Raw genomic sequence first — 17,483 nt, 5'->3', positions numbered from 1 at the left:
TATACAAGAAACAGAGCAAACAAAACAGAAGGGCCCTACTCAATTAAAACATTCTCTTAGTAGTAAAAAAAAAAAAAACTTTAACAAGTTTCTGTCCTTGAAGAATACGTGCCCGGGCCCAAGTGTATTCCCATATGATCCAGGCAGATTTTAGATGATGGAACATATATGAACCCAACTGCTGGATCATGATCTTTCTTAGGAAAGGTAATTTTACAAACATGCACAACCTCTGCGGGTGAACTATCTTGTGACTGTAAAAAGTAATAGGGAGCTCTGCATAGGCTGGTTGCCTCAAAGGAGAGCACTAGTGATTGGCCGAGAGAATCAATCAATGATGATAAATTGTTTCCTCAAAGGGAAGCCTACAGTGATTGACACTATTGCCGATCTGGCTGTGCATGTTCTCTTATGTCTGTAAGCATCTTTAACCTGGTGCAGTGTGCTACAAAGAGTTTGTAATGTTGGCATTCAACCTTACCCCAGACTTCTCAACTTTGATGCACTTTAACCATACTGAGCTTAATCGCAGAGTCTCTACATTGCCTTGAGTTGTGGCGATAAACATCATAAACCATCTTGTACCAAGTACCATACAGAAAATGCCACCAAAATCAGAGGAGGGACACAACTGCCTCCCCAAGCTAGCTCATGTGGAACTATATTAATTTTCAGTTGCACAGAGGCAATGTTCCTACACCCCTATTGCTTCCATATCCTCAAATACTGTTAAGCATAGGTGCATACTGTCCCTAATTTAGAGGAACTGGCCCTCTTTTGGGACCAAAGCTACATTATTCATACATTATTATGAAAGGCCAACACAAAGAGAAAGGAGTGGTGAAAAAAACACTTTTATAAGGAAAACCAACATCCCTAAATAAATTGATTATTTAAACATCAAAAACCATTTTAGTCCTATTTGTGGACTTCTTAGTTACACTTAAAGTAGATCTATACTCACCTTCACTGCACTGACATCTACTCTGCTTCTTCTGGTTTGATATCTTCGACCATCTCGATGACCTGTCCTCGGGATGAAGTAACTCCTGCTCATGGGAGTTCATAGTCCTGACTCCTGGCAGCTGCACATGCACAGCTCAGTGTACACACAAAAGAAGAATGGAACCAAATGATATACTATAAATATAAAGACAATAATATTTAATGTTGAATCAGTTTTTATTAGCATTTTCTTAAACAAGTTTCATAACATTCAGTAGCAAAATTCAAGAAGGACCAAAAAACAACAACAATATCCTGACATCAGGAGGCATGATAAAGCTAAGGCAGTTCTTGGTTACTCACACAACAATGTAGAAAGGGTCCTCATCACTATGGACATAGTCACAAAACGTATGGTGGGACTCCAGCCGGCTTAGTCAGGTGTTGTAGCTCGTGTCTACACCGCTGAATACCTTCTCCTAACTAAAATTTCAATCATCCTGATACGTTAGGAAAGTTGTAGAAAGGGAGGGAAGAAACCAGATAGAGGAGAATTGAGAAAGGAAGGAATTAAGGAAATAAAAGAAAAGGGGGGGGGGGAGGTGGCAAGGCCTTTATGTATGCCTCCATGTCCCAACCTTCTTGTGAGCTGAGTGAGGCCTGTGACATGCTCCTGGAGTGCTGGGATAAACCCCCTGGGCTCTGGGGTGAGTGTCCCTCCCTTGTCTGGCTCACCTGATCCACGGTAGGAGTCTCAGAGTGTGCTGGAGAGAGCTCCGGCGGCGCCATCTTGGCTGCATGTGTGGAGGCAGAGTGAGAGGCCGCGGGTGCCGTTCGGGTGAAGAATCGGGTTAATTCCCGCGGCGCGGGTCCTTTTTTCCCCTGCCTCTTGCTCTTCTTCCTCCGGTTGCTCATTGCCGGTGTTTGTGGGCTAGGAACCTGCTGCTGTCTGCAGTTTAACGTGCCCTCGAGCGGGAGACGAGCCGATACACGTCTCACCGCTCCATGCGCCAAGCCACGCCCCTCCAAGACAATAATATTTAAATGACAAATACATTTGTATAGCATCTAAGCTGATGTCCCCTCCTGAAGAAGCAGGCCATCCTGTTAAAACCTTTCCAGGAAATATAAGATTTTTCTACACTGTAAACCTTCTGTGTTTTCTGGGCATAGAAATATATAATTTATCCATGTTAGCAGATGGGTTTGAGTTTGATGTAACAAATATAATACTGCTTATAAACATTAGGTACGATTGTATAAGTCTTGCTGTCTATTATAGTCTCAAAAGGTCACCAGCACACACACAGATGAATTCAATATCTCTTAGATATCTTTATTGAAAAATGTCACAGCATGTCATTAGAAGCTGAAGCTAGTGTTTCGGGACCTCGCAGGGACCCTTCATCAGAGCGACATAGTGACAGCATGTTTAAGTGAACAGCAGATATATTTAATATATATACATCAGGCCAGGTGCATGAAGAATCATCCCATGACATCATAGTGATGTCATTTCCCACCATAATTGGAATGTATACACATTACAAAATGGTATCACAGAAGTATGCAATCAAACTGTAATCCATAAGCCAAAGACACATCTCTAAAGAATTTCCACTAAAATTGGTGGAAAAAAAATTCCAGCACAAGGGGCGAAGGGGGTTCTTCACAGTAAGAGCGGTTAGGGTCTGGAACTCGCTGCCACTGGCAGTGATTGCAGCTAAGAGTGTGGAATTGTTCAAGAAACTTTTGCACGATTTCCTGAGAGACCGTAATATACAGGGGTACAAGTACTCCTAAGAATGAGATGAAACATGGAACAATATATATATATACATCAGCAATAGGTTGGACTTGATGGACTTATGTCTTTATTCAACCTCAAATACTATGTAACTATGTGTAAAAAGTGTGACAAATCTTGTGAATAACTCATGTGTTTAAAAACGTCATGACTGATGGATTAGTCAATTTTCTGTCCCTCCGTTAAAAACCCCAATAAACACACAGACTGCGCGACATGCATTTTAACGGCCACAGCAGTCCTTTTATTAAACAAACAACTTTAACAATAACCAAAGTAATAAACCAAATAATATACAAAATAATACTTTAAACAATGGTTGACCTGGGAAGGGGTCTGTCTCAGCCCTCGCAGCTCCTTCCCATGCGGCTCCTCCCGGACACCTAGACTCGTACGTCCAATCAGGTAAGAGCAGCTATTCCCATTTTATTTTTTAACCCTTTCTCCCGGGACTATTCCTCCCCCAGTCATGTAGCCCCTCCACTTAGTCCCTCCGTGTCTGTCTTTACCTTCAGCTTCTAATGACAGGCCATGACATTTTTCAATAAACATATCTAAGAGATATTGAATTTATCTGTGTGTGTGTCGGTGACCTGTTGAGACTTTTCTGAGCTTTGCACGACGCCATCCGTGTGATCACCAGAGCACCACCACCATTGGAAGGTTGCAGACCGTAAGGAGTGCGGGTGGTTCTTGGAAACAGTTTCTTTCTATTATCACTTTTATTGCATAACTTTTTATATCTTTTTTTGTATGAAATAAAAATGAGTGATTTTTTTTACATTTATATATGCTAGTGTGTTTCCATGCATTTAGAGTTTATTTTTACTTTTGCAGTCGAATTTAAGAAAATGCCTCATTATGTTTGTTATGTGTTCCCATTCACACAGCATAATGAAACATAATTAAAGGAGAACTATGGCCAAATCTTTTTTTTTTGGCTTTAGTCCTTTTTTGGGTCAAAGGAGTATATTTATACTAATGCACTCCTGTGACCTAAAGTCAGCATCTGATAGTCACCCCTCTCTGCATGGAGAAGACCGCGAGCTGAGCGATCAGTGTTTCATGATTACTCAGCTCTTGATCTATAGAGCCGGCGTGTGACAGCTGCAGTGTGACACGCCTGCTCTAAGTATTGGGAAAAGTACATTTTACTCTCCAAATACTTCTGCTTTAAAAAAAATTATCTTAATTTAGAGATGTTTTGTTGCAGCAGGAAACATGGCTGATTCACGTTTTTTCACGAGCACCTTCACAGTGATCTGTCCTAATAGAAAGACTTGGAACTGAAATTTGAGGATTGTGTTATCTCATTAACTTCATTAAGCCCTCGTTCACACCTGAACGTTTTGTAGCGCGTTCTACGCTCGACGAACGCTCTACAAAACGCTCAATAATAGAAATCCCAAATACATTCAACCCTAGGCACAGCAGCACAACGCAATGAATTGTACGTGTTGTGACAAATGTTTACCTGCCACATTGTACTGCAATGCACACCAATGCAGCACACACACTATTGAAGATCGAAGGTTTTCCAAAATGCATAAGTGTGAGGCACACTTTCAGATTTTGTATGTAATTGCCTATTTTTACCTAAATATCATTTTGAAAACATTTGCGCAGCTGTCATGGGTCCCGCAAAATCAGTAGCACCATATTTTTATTCAATGGGCCCTGTGCTTTCAGCATATGTATGGTTATTATTATTTATTACACTAGTTTGCACTTTACATACTGTACATTCACATCAGTCCCTGCCCTCAAGGAGCTTACAATCAAAGGTCCCTAACTCATATGCATACCTACACATACTAGGGCCGATTTAGACAAGAGCCAGTATGTCTTTGGAGTGTGGATAAAACCCACACAAGCACAGGGAGAACATGCAAACTCCATGCAGCTAGTGCCCTGACCAGGATTTGTACCAGGGACCCCAGTGGTGCTAATCACTAAGTCACTGTGTTGTGGTTTGATAGGGGTGGGTCTTTTACAAACCCTGTAAAAATAGTAGAAAATTACATTAAAATGCATTTCGCTTAGCAACATTTGCACTATGTATACATTTACATTGTGCTGCCAAGGGTAATATCATCTCTTAAAAAACACACAAGTCATAATCATGCTATTATCTGCCATTGCGTACCATCCAGATTATGGCACTTTACTAATTCATACTCACTGTTTAATAACTATATTACATTTTTAGTGCACAGGCCTCTTTTCTGTGGCTGGCAGAGCCGTGCCGTTATTAGATTTATAATGGTGTCACCCTTAAGAATGACTATATTTTGTTTCTTGCTGTTGATATTAATCTGCATGGTAACATAGTTTATTGTCCCCGTGCAGTGAAACAGACTCCCACACTAAATACTTTACTTCTGTCTCCTGTTTTATGTCATCCCTAATTCTAAAATGACTATGATGTTGAAGTATTGCCGGCTTCCCACAGCCCTCCACTTATGATTGATGGGTGGCTTGCTCTTCTTGACAGGGCCTTTCAATGATGGCATAATATTCCTACGCCGCCATCAATTTTATGAGTATTGCTTTACATCCCGCACCAAATACATTTGAGAGAAATGATAAAACCATTTGTCAGCCATATTAATTCCACTGGCCCAGGCCTAGAAGGAGTGGAATACATTAGCAGTGATTTTATTATTAATTTTATTGACAACGTTTAGACGATCCATCTCCATGCCGGGCTCTGCTCTTAGAGATTGATTTATTTAGAAGTAAATTTGGGTCGTTCGCGCTGGTCTAGCAGTTTTAACATGAATGCAAGATTCCCTTTTAAGTGAAGCGAGTACGGATAAAGCACAAAGTGCCCGTCGTGCAGAGCATGAGTGGAATTGAAACCGATATTTAAGGCCTGGCGAGATAGAATGGAGCCTGTGGGATGACCTGAGTTTAGAAGGAGAATAAAACAAATGCAGGGAACTTCATGACTAGATAGAGCTGTCAGGGAGAAATATATTCTACTCAGGAGCTTCTCTCTCATGAATTCTAAATACAGTCCGTTCCCCAACATATTTTATTGTTATGGTTTACTTTCAACAGGTGGTAATGAACAAAAATATGTAATCTGAATAAAAACTTCACCCAAAGCCGCACGTCTATGTCTGTGTCTTTGAATACAAAATGCCTAACATTCTATACAAGCGTGAACACGTTAAAGGAGCTGTAGCTCGCGGTATGCTGAGTTGCCGCAGTATACCGCGAGCTGCTGCTCGCGGTATACTGAGACGCCGCAGCTGAAGCGGATCCCGACAACTATGCCGGGATCCGCCCAGCTGCGTGACTGACAGCTGGCTCTGCCTATCTAGAGGCAGAGCCAGCTGTACCCGCCCCTCCCCCGTCCGTTCCGCCAGTCAGCGCTGGCGGATCGGAGCGGGGAGGGGGGAATCCAGCCCCTCCCCTTTCACGGCAGAGAGCCGTGACAGGATCGAGAGGTGAACGAATGCCGCTATGTGTTCGCTCACCTCCCGATCTACTGAGCCGACCTGTGACAGTCTCATTGTCACAGGTCGGCTAGAACTATGAGGTGAGTGAAAAGCACTCACCTCATAGTTCTCCTTTAAGTAATTTTCAATATTTATTAAACTGCAGATTATATTAAAGGGTATGCAAAGCCCTTTCATGGTTTTGGATAGCATAAGAAAGGGTTAAAACTGTTTTTTTTTTTTTTGCTGCCCTTCACTTCCTGTCTTGGAGACGCAACAGATGAAGGGGAGTTCTTACTTAGTTGTCACTGGGATTGGTGGCCCTATTGGGAGATTTACCCTTATCTTCAGTTCTGGTAACAACTCTAAACATTTTTTCTAAAATTTCCCATCCTTTTCTGTCTCTGTCTCAGGTTAAAACAATACCTGGTGATCCTGCCATGAAGGTCCTTTCACTTTTGTGTAGACTCACATGGAATTAACAGAAACAGAAAATGGCACAAAATCTCGGTGCTTGAGTTCCCAGCTCCACCCCACTGAAGCAATTGCAAGTGGTCCTTGGTCTCAATTAAATTTTGGATTCCCCATTTGTTGAAGAAGAACAGGAAAACTGAAAACACTTAGGCCTGACAATAGTATGTGGGCATGAACGCTTTCTGAGATTTACTGGAGGTGAAATGTCATGTCAAGGAAAGACTGTCAAGAATGATGACTATCTGGTTTAACAGAAACCTATTTTCATCTAGAATAGCCATTACATAACATACACTTATATACACACATCAACTATTTTTATCATTGTTGACAGTTATAGTGACAACTTTTTCCACAGTGTAAAGATATACTGAGGCAATACCATTAACAGTGTATTGTAAATGTACAAAGAAGACTGGTGGGTGTATTCAATAGATTTTAATTTTTCAACGATAACTTTAATTTTATTACTTATTTATAGATACTTGGCCATGCAGCCTGATCAAAACATTGCATGGCGAACCTCTCCTGGTGATAAATAAGAGTTTCAGAGAGAGTTCTCCAGCCTGGAAGCAGTGTGCTTACATTATTTCTTCATGGCAGTTGCCCCCAACCATCAGTAAAAGTCCCCGCCTCCCACGTGCACACACATACATACGGAAACACGCGTCGATGTGCCTACATGCAAAAACGCAAATTGTGCAACACGTTACATATCGCCGTGAACGTCAGAGTGAGAGCAATAATTCTAGATCCATTAATCACTGTTAGCACTAAACTGGTGAGAGGTAAAATGTTTAAAAATGTCCCCTATGGGAAATTTGGGGTATTGAAGTTTTTTGCGGTTTCACAGACGCACACAATTTTAAGGCTTGACATGTTTGGTATCTATTTACCCGGTGTGACCACATCTTTTATATTTTACCAAAAAAATTGGGTATTATATTATGTTTCTGTGCACTAAATTTAATTTTAGTGTATTTAATCCTAAAAATACTGGTTTAATAAACATTTGCTCAGCACTAGTACCATTTAGGGCCCATTCACACCATGTCCGGATCATCACCAGACCAGATTGTTTCCGGACCCAAAATGCATCCTATTCTATCGCTATGCTATTTCTGGCCTCTGTTCACACCAGTGCAGTCCGTTCCAGACCAGACCCAAAAAATACTGTTTGCCTTATTTTGTCTGGTCTGGAATGCACCGGAACACATGAAAACGCATACAAAGGCACTGGAATGTACTGCAATGCACTGTAACGCACCTGGTCCAGATCTGGTCTGGAAAATGGTGTGAACCTGCCCTAAGAGACAGTAATAATCACAGTATAGTATGTGAGAATGACTGTTGCAGCTATGTCTGCACTTGCAGCATGCCAACAATCAATTTGCAATTTGACAGAAATGAGTCGTGCCCAGATGTACGTGACAGTGGGAGGATTCCCAGCACCGATCTAATCATATATACAGGAACCCTTTATCCCATAGGGTCCTTGTGTAGCTGCGCAGTCTGCACAAATGGTATGTCCAACCCTGTCCAACCCTGGGTAATGGTGTTCCTATAGCTATTTGCATTTGTATGATTTGTAGGGTACAGGATATTTGAGTCTAAATTTGGGGTCATTTCTCACTCCATTTGCTTTGTGATAGGTGTCGGTTGCGGCTGGGTGTCCAATGCTGGCCAGCCACATTGTCAGATGGCTCTTTAGTCTTGGAAGACCAAATTAATTTGGGCATGAGTTGTGTTGTTATACTCTTTGCACCTGGCAACTTTCAGAATATTTAAACACTTACAGCAGGATCCAGGAGTTCCGAGCCAAATTAATGATAGAGAGTTTGGAAGTGACTTCAAAAGCTGGCTGGTGCCACTGTCAGAGATTGTAAGATTGGTATACTTCAGAGCAAATACAAACTATACTATTAATAGACTTCACCTGCTTGATTCACGATATACAAAGTGAGTCCACAACATCAGACCATGAATGAAAAGGTTAATGTCTTCATCTTCCAAGTGCTACATAACAATGTAATACTACTTTTCCACAATTTAACACATAATGTCCTGATTGTTAAGCTTAGGGAACTGCGATTATATGCTTCAAAATACATCCCAACTTTCTGAGATGCCACAGAAGGAGACCTAAGAAAAGTGGGTGCGGCTTAACAGCCACTTAAATGGTTGTGTTATATTAGGTGTACATTACACTTTCCATTAACAATGAAAACACTTTTCAATGATGAACATGATTCAACATGAATATTCATTCCTCAGCAACAAGATAACAATCTTATTTGTACCACTGCCTGCTAAAAATATACTGCTCCCACATTCCAAAGAGACTAGAGACACTTCCGGCATGTTAGAAGAAATTGTCAGAGACTTCTGACGTGTTACAAAGGTTTATTGGAAACTGCAAACAAGTATTGTGTTGTCCAGATTATTAGGGGGAAAAAATAATTCCTGATGGTCTTCATGGTTTCACAGAGTTTAGTCACACCTCAACTCCTATTGGGCACATATGTTCATACATTTGTTTTCTCAACTCTTATAATTTTTTTTTTTCTGTTCGTTCTGTTTGACAATTGCAGGTTACTTGGTGACTTAAGTAGGGTATACACGGTTAGAATTTCATATGAACTAGGGATGCACCTATACCGATACTAGTATCGGTATCAGTGCCGCTACAGAGTATTGGGGTGAGTACTTGTACTCGCCCAAATGCACCGATACCGGAACTTCAGGTCAGACCCGCCTTCCTGATTGGCTAGGAAACAGCTTAAGTTATTGCTAGGCAGCATGGCTTCCTGACAGGAAGCCGGAGGCGGGTCATAACGTGCCACCCGGCTTCCTGATTGGCTAGGAAGCCAGCTTCACCTTTTGCTAGGCAGCCTGGCTTCCTGATCAATCAGGAAGCCGCATGGCTTCCTGATTGTTCAAGAAGCCAGGCTTCCTAGCAATAAGTGAAACCGGCTTCCTAGCCAATCAGGATGCTGGGAGGCGGGGGGGGGGTCACCAGCCAGCTTTCTGATAATCCAGGCCCACGGACGCCGATATCGGTACTTGGTATCAGCAAGAAAAAATATAGGTACTCGTATTCGATACCGAAAAACCGATATGGGTGCATCCCTAGTAAGAACAAAGTTGTTTTCTGAACGTTCGTTCGAATATCGGTCAATTAGTATGGTGCAATCGACAGACGAAAATGACAATGTTCCCGAAAATTTTCGAAAGAGCATGTTAGAAAATTTTTCTCAAATAAACAAACTTATAACAGTAAATTTGTTTTTTGTTCGGAAAATCCATTCATTTCAAAATAGAATGTTAAATATTCGAAATGCTGAATGGGAAAAATCAATAGATTCCCCTATCTACGCTCTATCATCTATCAGAGTGGATGGAGTGGAGGGCCATATTTCCCACAAGCCCAAACAAGGCCCGGCCTTGGGGCAGCAGGAAGTATAGGGGCAGCAGGGGTGTGGAATTCCTATTTTCCGATGCCTGGGACATGCAGTTCTGGGCGTCAGACGGGTAGTTGTTTTCTACATTTAGCCCTGCTTTGGGCAAGCGGAGCTTAATGTACAGTGGTGAAGCCGCAGCTTGTTTTGTACAAGTGATCCCGGCGATGTCGCCAAGATCACTTGTATGCAGCCTACAGGTCTGCCGTTCTCCAAGGGGGGCGGGTTTGGCGGGTTGAGGAACCTGGCCTTGGGGCAGCAGGGAGAGTAAATCCAGCATTGGTAAAGCCACTAAATACCAAGAGGCTGACAGTCAAGAAGTCATGACCTTCACATGCCAAGTGGCTAAGGACAGTATAAGCCAATAAAATCCAGGTGTTTAGACATCACTACAACTTCTGCTGCAGTTTTGAATAACATGGACATCAAGAACAAGAGTGAGAGTCAGAGCTTAATGGCTTTGGACAACACCCCCTTACTTTGCTTTAGTTAAATGATCAATCCAGTGGGAAGGTCCTGTAGACAATTTCCAGGAATCAGCAAGTGACCCTCCTGCAGCTTTGCTTAAATTTCTTGGACATAGGAAAATAAGTGGGAGTCAGAGCTTGATGGCTTTGTTTTAGCACCCCCTTACATTGCTTTGGGTAAAAAAGCAATCCAGTGGGAAGGTCCTGTAGACAATTTCCAGGAAACAACAAAGGTGTTATTCCCACCTAAAAGAAATAAAACATCTTTCCTCTTATAGAGGGCATTTAGGACCTCTTTACTGAAGATTAGAAAAAGAAATTACAAACCTTTGACTCACAAAACTGTGTATTGAGAGAGAGAGTAATAGATGTAATAGAATAGATGTGTCCATCATGTGTCTAGCCAGGCCAATGGCTTCAACTACAGACAATGGAGTTTTGTTTAATGTGGAACGCCAGACACATCAGTGGAACTCCAGAGATAAATACACAGTAGAAGCACATAGTTTCATTGTTTTACCTGCCAAAGGATTTGTCATGTAGGGCAGCCATTCTTGTGATGCAGACACCTCTGCTAGTTAGAAAGATCACTCCTGGTTTATCATGACTGCACATGGTTCAGCTTTCTGGTTGTAGTTCATATTCACAGGACAGAGGTGATGATGTTAGTTCTCTGCCCAATAAAGATGTTGGAAGTAGTAAAAAACAAACAAACATATTTGATATAGCTCTGCAGTAAGTGCAGACTTTACCATATCCTATTCCTTTAGTATAGCTGTTGATGTGCCAGAAATATAGGGTGTTCTTACCTGCTTCATTGACATGACAACACATTGAGTGGAATTTATCAAATCTGGAGCAGTTTCCCAGGGCATTCAATCAGCATCCACCTTTCATTTTTAAACCTTAACTGAACAAACTGAAGAGAGCAGCTGATTGGTTTGCATAGGCAACAACTCCAAAATTCTTCTCCTCCAGTTTTGATAGATCCCCTTCCATTGTATTCTTGGCTTTGAATTCCAAAGCATGTGGTGTCAGCCCTGCCTACTTCATTTCTGGCAGATTACAAAGAACCTCTCCTCATTTCCATAACGGTATCAGCTCATACCATTTCTGTCAAAAACAACAGGTATTTTTTTGCACTTATAATTTGGATATAAATTAAAAATAACAAAATTGCTTTAAAGCTGTACTCTAGGAATAGCAAAAAATCTACCCTTGCAGTGCCCCCCACAAGGGTTAAATTACAGATTGTTGCCTAGAGTTAGAGGAATAGGGTGTAATAGCTTATTCCTCACTCTGGCAGGCTCCCTCCATCTGTGCAAATGGTTCCCTGAAGCCCCTTCTCTAAGATGCTCTGGCTGGTGGTCATGCACTGACGTCAAGTACAATTCAGGTCCAAGAGTCCAGCATTGTATGTGAGGAAAGTGAAGAGCTACTTATTATCTGGAGTGTTGGAGAAAAGAGGAGAGCATTGGAGCCTGCCCAAGCGAGGCATAAAAGAAGTATTACACCTTATACCTATAATTTACCCTCTCATTTAACCCTTGCAGTGCAGTGTGGGGGGCACTGCAAGAACAGATTTTTCATAACTGAAGTTCAGGTTTAATGGTATTTTTAGCAGACCAAAAAGGAGAAAATAAAAGAAGTTTATCGTTTGGGTTTACATACAGTTTAGTGCTGAACCCGATTAATTGATTAAGAACCTATATATGTCTCCTGTCTGGCTGCAGAAAATGTGTTAAATAAATTTTTTTACAAATTTTGTTTAAAAAAAAGTGTTAATAATGATAAAAGAAAGTAAATAATAATAAAATACATAAACATTTTAAAAAGTTAAAATAAATAAAAAAGTTAAAAAAATAGTAAAGTAAAAAAAATAAAAACCAACCTTGCCGTCCCCGCCATCTGGTTGCCACTCTTCATTGTAGGGGTTGACAGGGAGAAGGGCGCATTGTGGAATCTGGACTTGGGGCAGCAGAGAGAGTAAATCCAGCTCTGACTGCATGACGTACATTTTTTAGCGTAAACCACAGCACCGCACCAAGCCCATCCACAACAAGGCAAAGTGCCTGTTCTTGCATTGTAGCTGCATTGGAAAAAATGCCCTGCACAGCCCCTATGCATTGGGTATAAATGGGCCCTTACTGAACAGTATTAAACATTCTTTGGCAGGTAAAATGGTGAACATGGATGTTCACAGGTGTGAGCTTGCAGCGGTGGTTACTTTACAACACAAACAGGGACCATGGGGAACAAAAGTAGCCAGCCTCCAGAAGCAAGGACAGTGTCAGCACCAATTTAGAAGTCATTTGAGGATCTACAGCTGAACGATACACAAATAAGATACATCTTTGTTAATAGTTAAGGTACCTGAATGCATTTTTTAATATACAACTCATGAGTTTAGTGTCACATTAACCAGGAGCTTTCAGTTCAAAAGTCTGGGCTGTGACTTAATCATTACTCCTTTGAAATGCAGGTATTGGCTATCTCGGCTGTACTCAGTACATGAGGGGCCTCTAACTTCTGGATTTGCAGATTATTTAAAAAGGTCCTAAGACTACAACCTCCAAGGAAAGATTTCTTTCCCCAGTGGGATTTGTCTCATGTGCTGGAGTGCCTGTGTTTGTTTGGTGAAGAAGCCTCCATTTTCTGTTAGACTCTTAAGGTCTCCTTGGTATCCCGCAGTCATCAACTTTCTTGGTTGTGAACAGCCATTTTTTTCAATGCTTTCTTGACAATGTTGTGCTTTAGCCCATTCGCAGGGATTGAGAGGCAACGCGCAGATACTATTTTTCCATTGTGTTGAGTTGTATATGGAAACAGAGGTTTTGCCAAGGAATAGCATTTTTTAGTACAAACATCACAGACATGATTTGTACATGAAAGACTAGCCAAGGCAACCTATTGTTCTCCTTCTTGCTGATCCTAACATAAAATCTCACTGTTGGACTATCCAAACATAAAAGAAGACAGGGGATGAATCAGCCCACTAGGCTTTACCTCTAAAAATATCACTTTTGGGTGGACTGCCCTTTGAAATAATAACTGTGTTGCCCCACAGCAACCAATCATATCCATCAAACCAGCATTATGAATTACATTTGCAAATTGAAAGGATCTAATTGGTTGGCATGGCTCAACGCAGGCAGTTCTCACTTCTGACAACTGCTGGTAACTGAGGCCCATTGTGAACCGAAGTAACTGTGACAGAGTTAAACTTCATTCAGAAAACACTCTTGTGTGCTGCACAAGCTGCTGATAACATCCAGATAGAAAAATTAGTTTATAGAACGTTTAGATGATTATTATGTCATTTTGATGGTAGATTACCGCGCCTCGTGTCATTTATGCTAATACAATGAATTGTTATAACAATTTATGCTCTATATTCTGGTTTTCATCTAGCAGACAAATTTGAAGTGCGCCCTGCACAAACGCAGCCGACTTCCAGGGTTGTCTGCCATTATCTTACTCAGGGAACTGCTGTATTTAACGATACGGATGATTATAGCGAGCGGCGACTGGTGCACGCATTGTGATAATTGTTTATTGCCCTCGTCACAGCCCATCCATCTAAACAAATTACTCTTTAAGCAGTCACTGCCATCTGATTGCTGCAGCACTTCTATTGATCTATGAGCTGATTTGCTTGTTTCAGCTCTGCTTCTCAGCGGTTTATCACGTACTGTATTCATCCGGAAAAATAAACATAACAAATATAAATGTGCTGCTCTAAAGGACCACAATAAATAAATGGCATCACTTTCATACAACTGGATGTTAGAGAGGTTTTAATCATTTTGTTGTGGAACATATAAAACGTCCATGAAATTTCTGAGTAGACTTGGCATCAGATATATATTTTTTTAAAGTGTATCTAAATCTAAAAACAAACATTTAATAATATATTGTAGCTTACCAGTCCTTAGATGTAATGGCTCAATTAGTTTTCCTTTCTTAGGCTTGTTTTCCTTTATGTTCACCTTGTGATTCTTCCAGTAGCACACTTCCTGCCCTGGGTAGACATGTGCGATTTGTTTTGTTCCGAAAATCTAGGACATTCGGAGATTCGGATGTATCCGAATTCCGAATTACAGCTAAAACGAATGCAAACGAATCCAAATTTCCGATTCCGAAATTCGTTTAGTTTTTGTTTCGTTCGTTTGTTGCAGCAAAGTGACATTTGAGGAAAAAACATATATATATTTTTTTACAGTCTGCAGAAGAGAAAAAAAAAGCGTGAGGTTCCCCCCAACTGATACCAGACTCTTTAGATCTGGTAGGATAGGTTAGGGTTATGTTAGGAGGGAGACCCGGGTAAAACAAACAAAAAAAAGTGCGTAGGGTTCCCCCAAAATCCATACCAGGCTCTTTAGGTCTGGTAGGAATTTTAAGGGGGAACCCCAGCCCCAAAAAATTGTGAAAAAAACCGTGGGGAGGCCGGATTCCCAGCCAGTCAGCATGGAGCCGGCCAAACAGCATGGAGCCGGTTTCCCGGGCAATCAAGAAGCTGAGCGGCTGGTAATGACAAGGGTATCATTTAACCCAGATGACTGAGGACATCTTGTGGAGGAGAAGAGGTACTTTGGGGTACAGCATCAGAAAGGAGGTGAGTATTTGACCCTTTCTGTTTAAAAAATAAAACAATGTTTGCCCAGAGTTGGGCATTAAAGGTAATCCCAATGCCAAGACATGGACCATTCTAGGGTGATGATGGGTCATCATGCTAAATGCTTTTTAATAAACTTATTCTATTCTCTGAGTTATTTCACAACTGCTAATATGCAAAGAGACAGAGAACAATATTGGATCACAGTGATGCCTCTCTTTGCATCAGTTCCAGTAGCATACATGCAGTAACTATATATGATTTATATATGCAGTTGCTATAGGTTTCTAAATGTTGTATATTTGCATTGCTGTTTGCATGGCCTTGTTATTTGTGGTCTTACAATCTTTAGATCCATGGAAAGAGGTAAGGGTTGAACATGTGCAGATTATTGGATTGCATTCTGCTAGTGGATAGATTTGATGATTTGACGAAATCTAATATGAACAAGACCTACAAAATCAATATCTAATTTTTCAGAACAAATATGAACATGTATAAAGGCATTCTTCATTTCAAGTGACACTGCAAAGCTCTTTCTACATGCGATAGCGACTAATTGCGGGTCTCTCCCTTAAGACCCCCACTTTTCCCTGAGGCCAGACAGCACCATCGACCTAATGATCACTGTACTTGTCCCTTTTAGAGTGAAGACTCCTGAGAGTTGCCTAAGGCTGGATCTGTTTCTTTGTTGAAATCTGTTACTGTGCCTCGGCCTAGTCTTTGGGGTTTTTCCCCTATTCTTTAAGATGCTCTGAAAGAATAATAACATAGCTGCCAACATTTTCAAATCATGTCAAGGGACAGTTTCATAGTAGCCAGCGCTAGCCTTGCGATGTGATGATGTTTTCATCATTTTAGGTCAGAGCTCCCAATTCCACCACAGCACTGACAACAGCACAAAGGAGAATGAAAACACATATTACCCAATGTTGAAATTTAAAAAGGAAAACCCTACTGTAGCATGTTAGCCCTCTGGGCAAACCCCATTGCGGCATGTAACTTTCTTCTGGACCTTCTAACTTACAGTATTAAACCCCTCTGGGTAAGCTTGATTACAGCATGCTACTCCTCTGAGTACACTTAATTGCAGAATGTTACCCCTTGGATACAGCTCATGAGAGCATGTTACCCCTCTGGTAGACTTATTGCAGTGTGCTACCCTTTTTGACACACCCTATTGCAGCCTATTACCTTCCCAGGTACACCTTATTTCAGCATTTTACACCTCTAGGCACACCCCATTGTAAGCCTTCTGGACACAAAATGAAGCATGTCACCCGTCAAGACACACCCTATTGCACACATTGTGTCATGTTATGTATCTGAGTATACTGCACTACAGAATGTTACACCTTAGGGAACAAACCCATGCATCTTGTTTCCCCTCTGTGCACACACATTGTGGCATGTTACCCCTCTCGCCACCCCTCATTACAGTATGTTACCCCTTTAGGGCAACTCCCTAATATCAATGTGTTATCTACATGAGCATACTCCATTACAGCATCTGCCTGCTATTGTATCTAGGTATAATTTGATATGCCTAGAGAATTCCTTCCCCCTCAATTTAGACAATCGCAGATCCTTTGGGTTAGGTTACTAGAAGAAAAAAGGTTCAATGTTCACATTATAAAGGGGACGTTTTGTTTTATTTTTCATGATATATTAAAACAGTTTAATAACCATGCCTGTACAAAAAGGTCATGTACACATTTTCTGCATTTTAAGTTTTTATTAAGTTGTTATTTAGTAAATATTATGGAGCAAACTATTCAGACTAAATTACTCCTTTTTAGCATGGTTTAAGATTTAAACCCCTAATGTTTCTTCACTGATATCCAGGAATCCTACAGCCAGATTCTCCCCAACCCTAATAAAGCTATGGCAGCGGAAAATTGTTTGTCCCCTGCCTAGAGTGTGATTTCCATATATTATTATGTAAAATTCTCTGGAAGGGCAGAGTATGGAAATACCACCTCATGTGCTCATAATAAACCCTTTATTGGAATATCTGAAGCATAAGATGGGGACAACAGCAGTCTTGTTTTTTTAGCAGAATGTGTAACCTGTCATGTCTATATGGCCGTGGAGGAATACCCCCCTCATGCCAGATAGAAGTAAAGACCTGGTGAGGGATTCATTATTCTCAACACAACAAAAATCAGAGAAACGTTTGAATGGAGTTGGTCTTTATAGCAGAACTTTAAAAATAAAAAATAAACATTCTCCCTTTCACTATACTGACCTCCAGTCCAACTGTCCCCAGGA

The sequence above is a fragment of the Nanorana parkeri genome, unplaced genomic scaffold (assembly GCF_000935625.1).
Source record: "Nanorana parkeri isolate BGI_ZX_2015 unplaced genomic scaffold, ASM93562v1 scaffold284, whole genome shotgun sequence".
Lineage (NCBI taxonomy): Eukaryota > Metazoa > Chordata > Amphibia > Anura > Dicroglossidae > Nanorana > Nanorana parkeri.
This window is presented reverse-complemented; position numbering follows the sequence as displayed.